Source organism: Alligator sinensis, unplaced genomic scaffold (genome assembly GCF_000455745.1).
Source record: "Alligator sinensis unplaced genomic scaffold, ASM45574v1 scaffold809_1, whole genome shotgun sequence".
Classification (NCBI taxonomy): domain Eukaryota; kingdom Metazoa; phylum Chordata; order Crocodylia; family Alligatoridae; genus Alligator; species Alligator sinensis.
The window spans coordinates 1,864,732-1,873,333 of NW_005841956.1; positions in this window are offsets into that span (position 1 = coordinate 1,864,732).

Genomic DNA, 8,602 nt, shown 5'->3' on the forward strand with positions numbered 1-8,602 from the left:
GGGAAAGAAGGTGCTATGTTCACTGTCTGGGCTCATTTCTTTCTTTTTTAAAAACTATTAATGACCCCAACTTATCAAATAACAGATTTAACATTTAAAGATATATCCTCTCTCCTAAAATATACATAAAAACTTATATTTACCTTCTGTCAACAGTGTAACCATAACCCAGATCAATGTCCACAAAAGTCTTGGGTGCTTTTCTTCTCTGTCTTTAAGTCTCTGTCAGCTCTTTAATGCTTCCCTCAATGTTAAGCTTTTGTGTTTCTTCATCCCTATATAATAATTCATCCCCTTCTTGTCCCTAGAACTCTGCATACTACCAATCTAATTATCTTCTACTCAAGTCTGCTTTTAATTTAATTCTAAATTTGTTCCTAAGTGTTAGCTCATACACCTTGCACTTCAATAGTAAAAAAAAAAAAAAAAAAAAAAAGAAATCTCTCAGGTGTTCTGGTTTAGAGGCAGAGTAATATTCTTTTTTTTTTAAAGCAAATTCCAAAAATTTCCACCAGCTTTCCAAGCAAGCATCTGTTTGCCGTCTCTCCTGCAAAACACTACCATGATATGACAACTTTTCCATTACTAAAACTTCCCAAACATGTTGAAATAAATCAATGATTTTAGTGCATGTCTTTTTGTCTCAGACCAACACGGCTACCAAGTATACCCCTGAAACATGGAAGATGCCGAATTTTAGCCGATTTTGGATTTTAAACTTCATTGCAGAACAACAAGGAAGTTTTTTTGCCTCCCTGCCAGCCATCTGACACCTCCAGGGAAGGAATTCTACCTGATCAACACATCAAATTGCTACTCAACACAGCTCACAAAGACACTCGCATGGACCCAGAGGGACAGACTTCCATCTTCAGCTCTCTCTGTGCCAAAATGAAGTTTATTTCCTACCTACGGGGACTTTTTATCATCTTGTACCATCTACACTTTTCCCAGAGACTGATGAAGGGACTTTGATCCCGAAACTTGCAGAAAAGGAAAATTTTCTTGCCATTTTCCAGTTGGTCTAATAAAAGGTATCATTTTGGAACCAAGAGTTCTAGTTTTTTTGCATGTCTTTTTGTCTCAGACCAACACGGCTACCACGTATACCCCTGATTTTAGTGTGTCACTTTTCCCAGGTTTTGCAACTGTAATTCTTGCAGCCACTGTTAAATGAATGATCAATTCCCTATGACATGTCTATGTTGCAGAGTTCTCGGGAAAGCTCAATAGGAACACTAAGGGGTTATCTGATCGTTGGCAGGACCCCCCCCAGTCAGTGAGATTGGCTGTGGGGGGACCTCCGCCGCCGGTTGCTGACTGGTCCCTAAGGCGGCACCAGTTGCCTATGGTTGGCACCCTGTTATTTCCTTCACTATGTCTCCAAACTTCTTACAGGACAGTTTAATTGTGAGAGATGTCCACTACACGAGGGAATATTCTCCTGTTGAAGGACCAATTAGTGAAGTGCTTAATTAGCCACAGTAATTTGAAAGAAGTGGGCGGCCTGCTCTCCATGAGGTGTACACCTGCAGCCTGGTGCTACCTCACTGCTAAAAATAATTAATTAGTGAATAACCAAAGACACCAGAATAGGGGGTGATAACAAATATATATCATACGACAATAATAGGCAACAACAATATCCCCTCCAGTCCCTTTATGCCATTAATGGGTGACATCTGTCACTCATCCACCTAGCCAATCTAGTGCTTGTGCACCTGGCGCTTATGCTCTTGTGCACACAGCACACTCTTGTGCACTCAGCACTTGACATTTACTCAAGGCCTTTCCCATCAAAGGATCAGTCTCAACTGAGCATGCGCTCCATTCATAATTGGGTCAATGGGTCAAAAGTTCACCAGGACTAGGTGAACTACTGTCACAGGCCAGCTGGGCACTGTGAGTGTATCAATTTTATCACAGGCCAACTGGGCTGTTTGATTCAGTTTTGGATCGAGGAGGCAAAGTTGGGAGTGAAATAAAGGAATTACTAGGAATTTAGGAAACACCTTATTAAGGAGGGCAGATTAAATTAAATGGAATATTTCAGTGTTGGCCGGCGCAGAGATGCCAGGCTAGAGGCAGTTCTGGCAGGAGCTGATGACAACCCCAGCTGGGGTGGAAGCATGGGTCCCAGCCCAAGGGACGCACTTGCCTAGGGCACTGGATGGGGGGGGGGGGGGGAACAAAGAGCCTACAGCTCTATGGTTTCACCTCCTCTTTACCTTTTTTTTCCTCTTCTGATCCTTTTCCTTCCTTGTTTGGGTTGCCTTGGCTTGTTTGTCTTGTGTTGTTGGTGTGGTTCTTTTTGTTCTTCCTTTTGGTCTTATTTTCTTTCCCCGCCTAGCGCGGGCTTATTCAGCCCTCCCTTACTGGGTCTCGGAAAACAAAGACCTTGACGGGAGATCACGGGCAATACGAGAATGCGGTGATGATCGGTGGCATCCATCTGAGAATATCCAGAGCATCAGAGGGGACGTCTCTGAAGACAAAGTGTTTCAACCCTCCCGGGTCTAGTTGGAGCCTCAGACACCTGTCCGCAAAGGAGGAAGCATAGGAATCGAGAAAGACATCACCTGAGGGCTAGCCGCAAAAGATCCTGAGGCTCGTCTCAAAGGTTGGCGCATGGCCAGGGTGTAGGGGAGGTTGGAGCCCCGTGGACATCTGCCAAGGGACATGACAACTCGGGAGGCATCCTCAATGGGGACCCCGCACAGTGAAGATCTATCTGAAGTCGTGGCAGGCGAGTTTGGGGTCCTCTCCAAAGGTGATCAAGGAACTCTCCAGGGTTTCCACAATGCTACTTGGTGCTCAAGACCAGCTGCCCATGCCAAGGCGGCGCGAGAATGGATCATTGAACAGAGACGGGCACACAGAAGAAGGGTTCCTCCCCACTCCTGAAAAGAATGTATATCTATTCAGTCTGGGGATCACAAATCAGTCACAGAGTCCCCCTTCAGAGGTGATCTGCTCCCGACTTCCCAATCTCGCTGGCATTGTCATCACGCTTGGCAAAATTGGCAAAACTGGCATTGCTTCTGGCAAAACTGGTGAAGTTACTGCCACATTCAGTGAGACTGACAAAGTTGTTTTTCCTAAGCTATTGAAGTCAATAACCTTGTCAACTTCAATAGTGCTGCTGAGATCGATAACCTCATCGACTTCTAATGAAACTGTGCAACCATTGCTGAGTTTCTCATAGCACCATAACACAGCTCCCCAAGAATTGTTCTCACTTTTTCCACTCAATGACCCTATCTCCAATCCTCTGTCAAAATTGCTGCATTGACTTCGGACAACAACGTGGTAGATTTTATCTGGATCTGCAAGAATTTCAGTGTTCGCCTCCGAACCATTGGTCAGCAATTTGGAGCCACCAGCCGCTGCCGTGACATTCTGCTCTGCTGATCCCACAGACTCAGCTTTCAAACACTCACTCCATTCCGGTGAGTTACAACAAACACACACCGAATCACTTACACACATTACAGTTACTCTCTTTCTCTCCAACTTGGGGGGAGAGGGTGCTTAACACTTTTTCAGTTTGACAACAGCCTCTACTATAGTCACCTCCTGATGGTGAACTATTGACCACTTCAACCCTTTTCCAAAATACTGGTTTACCTTTTTTCTAAAGGTTTAGCTGCTCTTTTAACGTTCTTATGGGATTGCCATAAGCTATCTGCCCTCCTTAATAGCGTGTTTCCTAAGTTGTTGAAACTCTAGTAATTCCAGGTTCAACTAAATCTTCAAATACTTTTTATCTTGGGCATCTAGTCGAGGATGCTCTAAGATTTCCTGGACTTTTTAACTCCTCTAAACTGGAGTTGGATCGTCTATCCATAGTGACAAACAAAACCAATGACACTTCCTCGGATCTCACACAGTCAAAATTACACAAAGGTTTGGCAACTCCTCTTCGGGTCCAGGTCCCTCAGACAGCCACACTAACTTGCTAATTAGGTCAGCAGTGAATCGGGGAATCACCCAATCTGGGACCTCTTTTAAGGTCTCAAAACAACACTAATTAGTTATACTAATTAAATATGCAGATAAGGCACTGCCCACCCAGGGATGCCAATTGTAGAGGACACAAACTAATTACACAAATGGGAGTTGTTAATTCCCACTCTAATGCCTCTCTAAGGAAGCGGGCAGGCTGCTCTTGCTAGGCATTGGCCTGTGGCCTGGCCCCACCTAATGCCACGCTAATTAATAAATAAAACACACACAATGCACAATATGAGGAATAATAAAATTATTATTGAAATAACAAGATCTACAACAATAATCAACTTGCTCTCACTCAACTCTTAATATGGACTCAGCTGACAGCCGCACCACTCATACCAATCGATGCTTGCTATCTCCACAATATCTACTCCTCTGAGGATATTGGCCTCCCAGGCCCTCACTTCCCTACACATACACAAGCAGAGGGGACCGACTGCCCCAGGTCCGCACCCACTCTGGCCCACATACAATGATTGATCACTTGCTCAATAGGTATGGTGACCCCCTCCTTGGGTCAGCGTCCCCTGGACATCCACACCAACAGTACACTCAATCATTCGTTCCCTCACCAAGCGCTTCTCACCCACACCCCGATCATGCCTCTCAGGTGCAATCACTTCATATAGACTGACACTTGTCAGTCATCTCACACTCTACACCAATCACCTCTCACATTACCTCACACAGGTGTTGCAACATTCTTCCTCCCACCTCAGCTGTTGTGGGGCAGAACTCTCTCTAAGTAGGTCAACTCCAGTAATAGGTCAGAAGTTCACCTGCTGACCACCCTGGGGGACACACTATGGCTTTCAGCCTCAATAGTCCGCTCCTTGATGGGTTTTAGTACTGAAAAAATCTCCATCACAATTATAACCATTGCAACAGTCAAGGCGCAGTACTTGCAGCCGCAGACTCGCAAGCTTGTGCCACCTGGAGTGCCATTCTTGGGCAGTGCTATCTAGAAGTCTGCTGTTGACTTAAAACTATTTACAACTACAACCACTCCCATAATGTTTCATTCACACTGCATACTTGCGGGGGACTACATTCACACTACATACTACAGTGTTTCACACAACACGACTTCACGCACAGCTCTCACCAAGCACACGGCTGCCGATCTCCTGCCACTTGCACACCTCTTGTACGTGGACAGTTGCACTAGCCTTTGGCCACCCCAGCCCTCCAGCCACACTTAGTCCCATATACACACAAGCAAGAGGGACACACCACCTTTAATCACCTTCACTTGCACTGCAGGGGACAGGAGAACTCATGCAGGAACCTCTTTTTATAGCCATTCATGGCTGACTCGTCACTCATCCACATAGCCAACCCAGTACTTGTGCACCTGGCGCTTATGATCTTTTGCTCACAGCACATTCTTGTGCACTTGGCACCTGGTTAGGTAAGTAACATTTACCTCAGACCTTTCCCACCAAAACATCAGTCTCAGTTGAGCATACGCTCCGTTCATAATTGGGTCAACGGGTGAAAAGTTCACCAGGACGACGTGAACCACCCAAAGGCCGAGGGATATGCTGCCATCTGGCTCTACGCTCCCAACTGGCTGCACATTCTCCAACATTTGCCATACATGTGTTTAATTTTTAGTGGGGTGAGATACCATTGATACAGGATTTTAAAATATTTATCTTTTATTATTGTGCAGATGGATGTGTGAGGACCATTTTCCCAGATGGTCTCCCATATTTGAGCCCTACTTTCTGATCCAGTGTCATTAGCCTACTTTGCCACAAACGGTGTTTTTTCTCTTCTATGTGGCTATTTAAAATTGTTTTATATAACAGAGACAATAGTCCCGTGTGTTTAATTGGTGAGACCAATATTTTCTCAAATTCTGTCAGTTTTCTGCTGAGGTTTACCTTTCTTTCATCGATTCATAGATTGTAAGGGGCTGAAAGGGACCTTGGGAGATCATCGGGTCCAGCCCCCTGCACCAGGCAGGAAAGACAGCTGGGGTCAGGTGACCCCAACAAGGTGACTGTCCAGTCTCTTGTTGAAGATTTCCAGGGTAAATGATTGCACCACCTCTGGAGGGAGCTTATTCCACAGTCTGGACACCCTAACTGTGAAGAAGTTTTTCCTATGTTGCCCCTGAAACAGTCTTCCATGAGTTTGTGGCCATTACTCCTGTTTTTTTCCCCAAGGCTGCCTTGGTGAACAGTTGTTCACCAAGCCCTTGATGCACTCCCCTGATGTAGTGGTAAGCTGCCACCAAGGCACCTCTCAGCCTTCTCTTTTCCAGGCTGAAGAGTCTCAGGTACTTCAGCCTTTCCTCGTACGGCTTGCCATGCAACGATCTGATCCTACAGGCAGCCCTTCTGTGGACTCTCAAGCTTTACCATGTCCTTGTTAAAGTGCAGCGCCCAGAACTGGATGCAGTACTCCAGTTGGGGTCTCACCAATGCTGAGTAGAGCAAAAGAATCACTTCGTTGGTTTTGCTGAAGATGCACGCTAGAGTATTATTTGCCCTGCTGGCTGCAGCATCACATTACTGGCTCATATTTATACTATGGTCTATTATTAACCCCAGGTCCCTTTTGTTCATGGTGGTGGTCAGTTTGGCACCGCCAAGCCTGTAGGTGTGTTGGGGGTTGTTTGTCCCCAGGTAGAGCACTTAATACTTCTCAGTGTTGAACTTCATTTGGTTCCGACTTGTCCAACTTGCCAACCTGTCTAGATCTGGCTGTATCTGTAGCCCGTCTTCAAGCATGACCATGATTCTCCGTAACTTGGTGTCATCCGCAAACTTGGCCAATGAGCTCTTCACCCCTACATACAAATGGCTAAAGAAGTTGAAAAGTACTCGACCAAGCACCAAGCCCTGTGGGACACCGCTGCCCATTTCTTGCCAGGATGACACAGATCCATTCATCAGAACTCTCTGGGTCCTACCCCGTATCCAGCATCGTACCCACCTAACTGTCTCGCAGTTAAGCCCACAATCCTCCAATTTTCTCGCAAGAACCTTGTAGGATACCACATCAAAGGCTTTTTGGAAGTCAAGGTATACAGTGTCAACCTCTTCTCTCTTATCCAGGTGATGAGTTACATGATTGTAAAAGATGAGATTGGTAAGACAAGACCTGCCCGCAACAAAGCCATGCTGGCTATCATTCAGAATCCTACCTTCTGCAAGCCTATCGCACATAGACTTAATGAATTTTTCCAGGACTTTCCCTAGGATAGAAGTTAGGCTAATTGGCCTATAGTTACCCAGGTCCTCCCTCTTCCCCTTCTTGAAGATGGGCACAACACTGGCCCTCTTCCAGTCCTCAGGGACCTCTCCGGAGCACCACAAATTTTGGAAGAGTCTTGCAAGGGGCTCTGCGATTACTTCGGCCAGCTCCTTCAGCACTCTCAGATGGAGTTCATCTGGTCCTGCTGACTTAAATATGTCTAATTTCCTTAGCTGATCACATACCAGTTCTATGATGATAGTAGGAAGGTGGTCGTTCCTGTCCTGCTCATTCTGTACCCTGTCTGGCATGATCTTCCCCTTGGCCTGGTGAAATACCGAAGCAGAGTAGCCATTCAGGAGTTCAGTTTTCTCCTGAGTGCCAGTAACCAGCTGTGCTGAGTTGTTGAGCAATGGCCCCACACTTTCATTTGTTTTTCTCCTATTCCCTATGTACCTAAAGAAGGACTTCTTGTTGTCCTTGATTCCCATTGTTAGTCTAAGTTCAGTTGCTGCCTTAGCCTTTCTGCTGCCCTAGCTGTTGTTCCCTACAAGTGCAGACAGTTGTTGTATAGTTCTCCGTAGGGCCTGCCCCCAGCTCCCATTGTTTGTATGCCTCTTTCTTTTTTCTTAGGAGGATTGTGATTTCCCTGCTTAGCCAAGAGGGCTTCCCACCCCTTTTGGTACCTTTCCTCCACATGGGAATGGACTTCCTTTGTGCTTCAAGGATCATGTCCTTAAGGAACGACCACTCTTCATGTATTCCTTTCGCCTTCAGGCCCTGGTCCTGCAGCGTAACCCATACTAGTGACCTGAGCTTGTTTAAATTTGCATTTTTGAAGTCTAAGACTTTAACCCTGCTATCAGATTTGTCTGCTTTGTGATGGACAGTGAACATGATGGTTTCATGGTCACTGCTGTCCAGGCTACCCTCTATATTTAAGTCAGTCACCAGGTTGTCTCCCTTGGCCAGGACCAAGCCTAGGAGAACATTACCTATGGTTGGCTTGTGCACCTCCTGAGCCAGAAAGAGCTCTTCGATGCAGGTCAGGAAGGAACATGACCGGTCCAACTTGCCCAAGTGTTCCTCCCAAGAGATGTCCGGATAATTGAAGTCACTCAGGATGACCACCTCCCATGCATGCGCGGCCTCTGCCAGTTCTTGGGAAAAATCAAGACTGAGTTCCTTCCCCTGGTTTGGTTGCCTATAATATATACCTACAGTTAGGTCTCTCTCACCAGCCCCTGCCTCCTCCACCCTAACCCTAACCTTAACTCCCCCTACAGTTCAACTCAGAGGGTTTCAAGCCGTTCTGTTTTGGAGCTGATGTCAGCCTCCAAGGAGGTGTATTATTCCCTCACATAGAGAGCTACACCTCCAT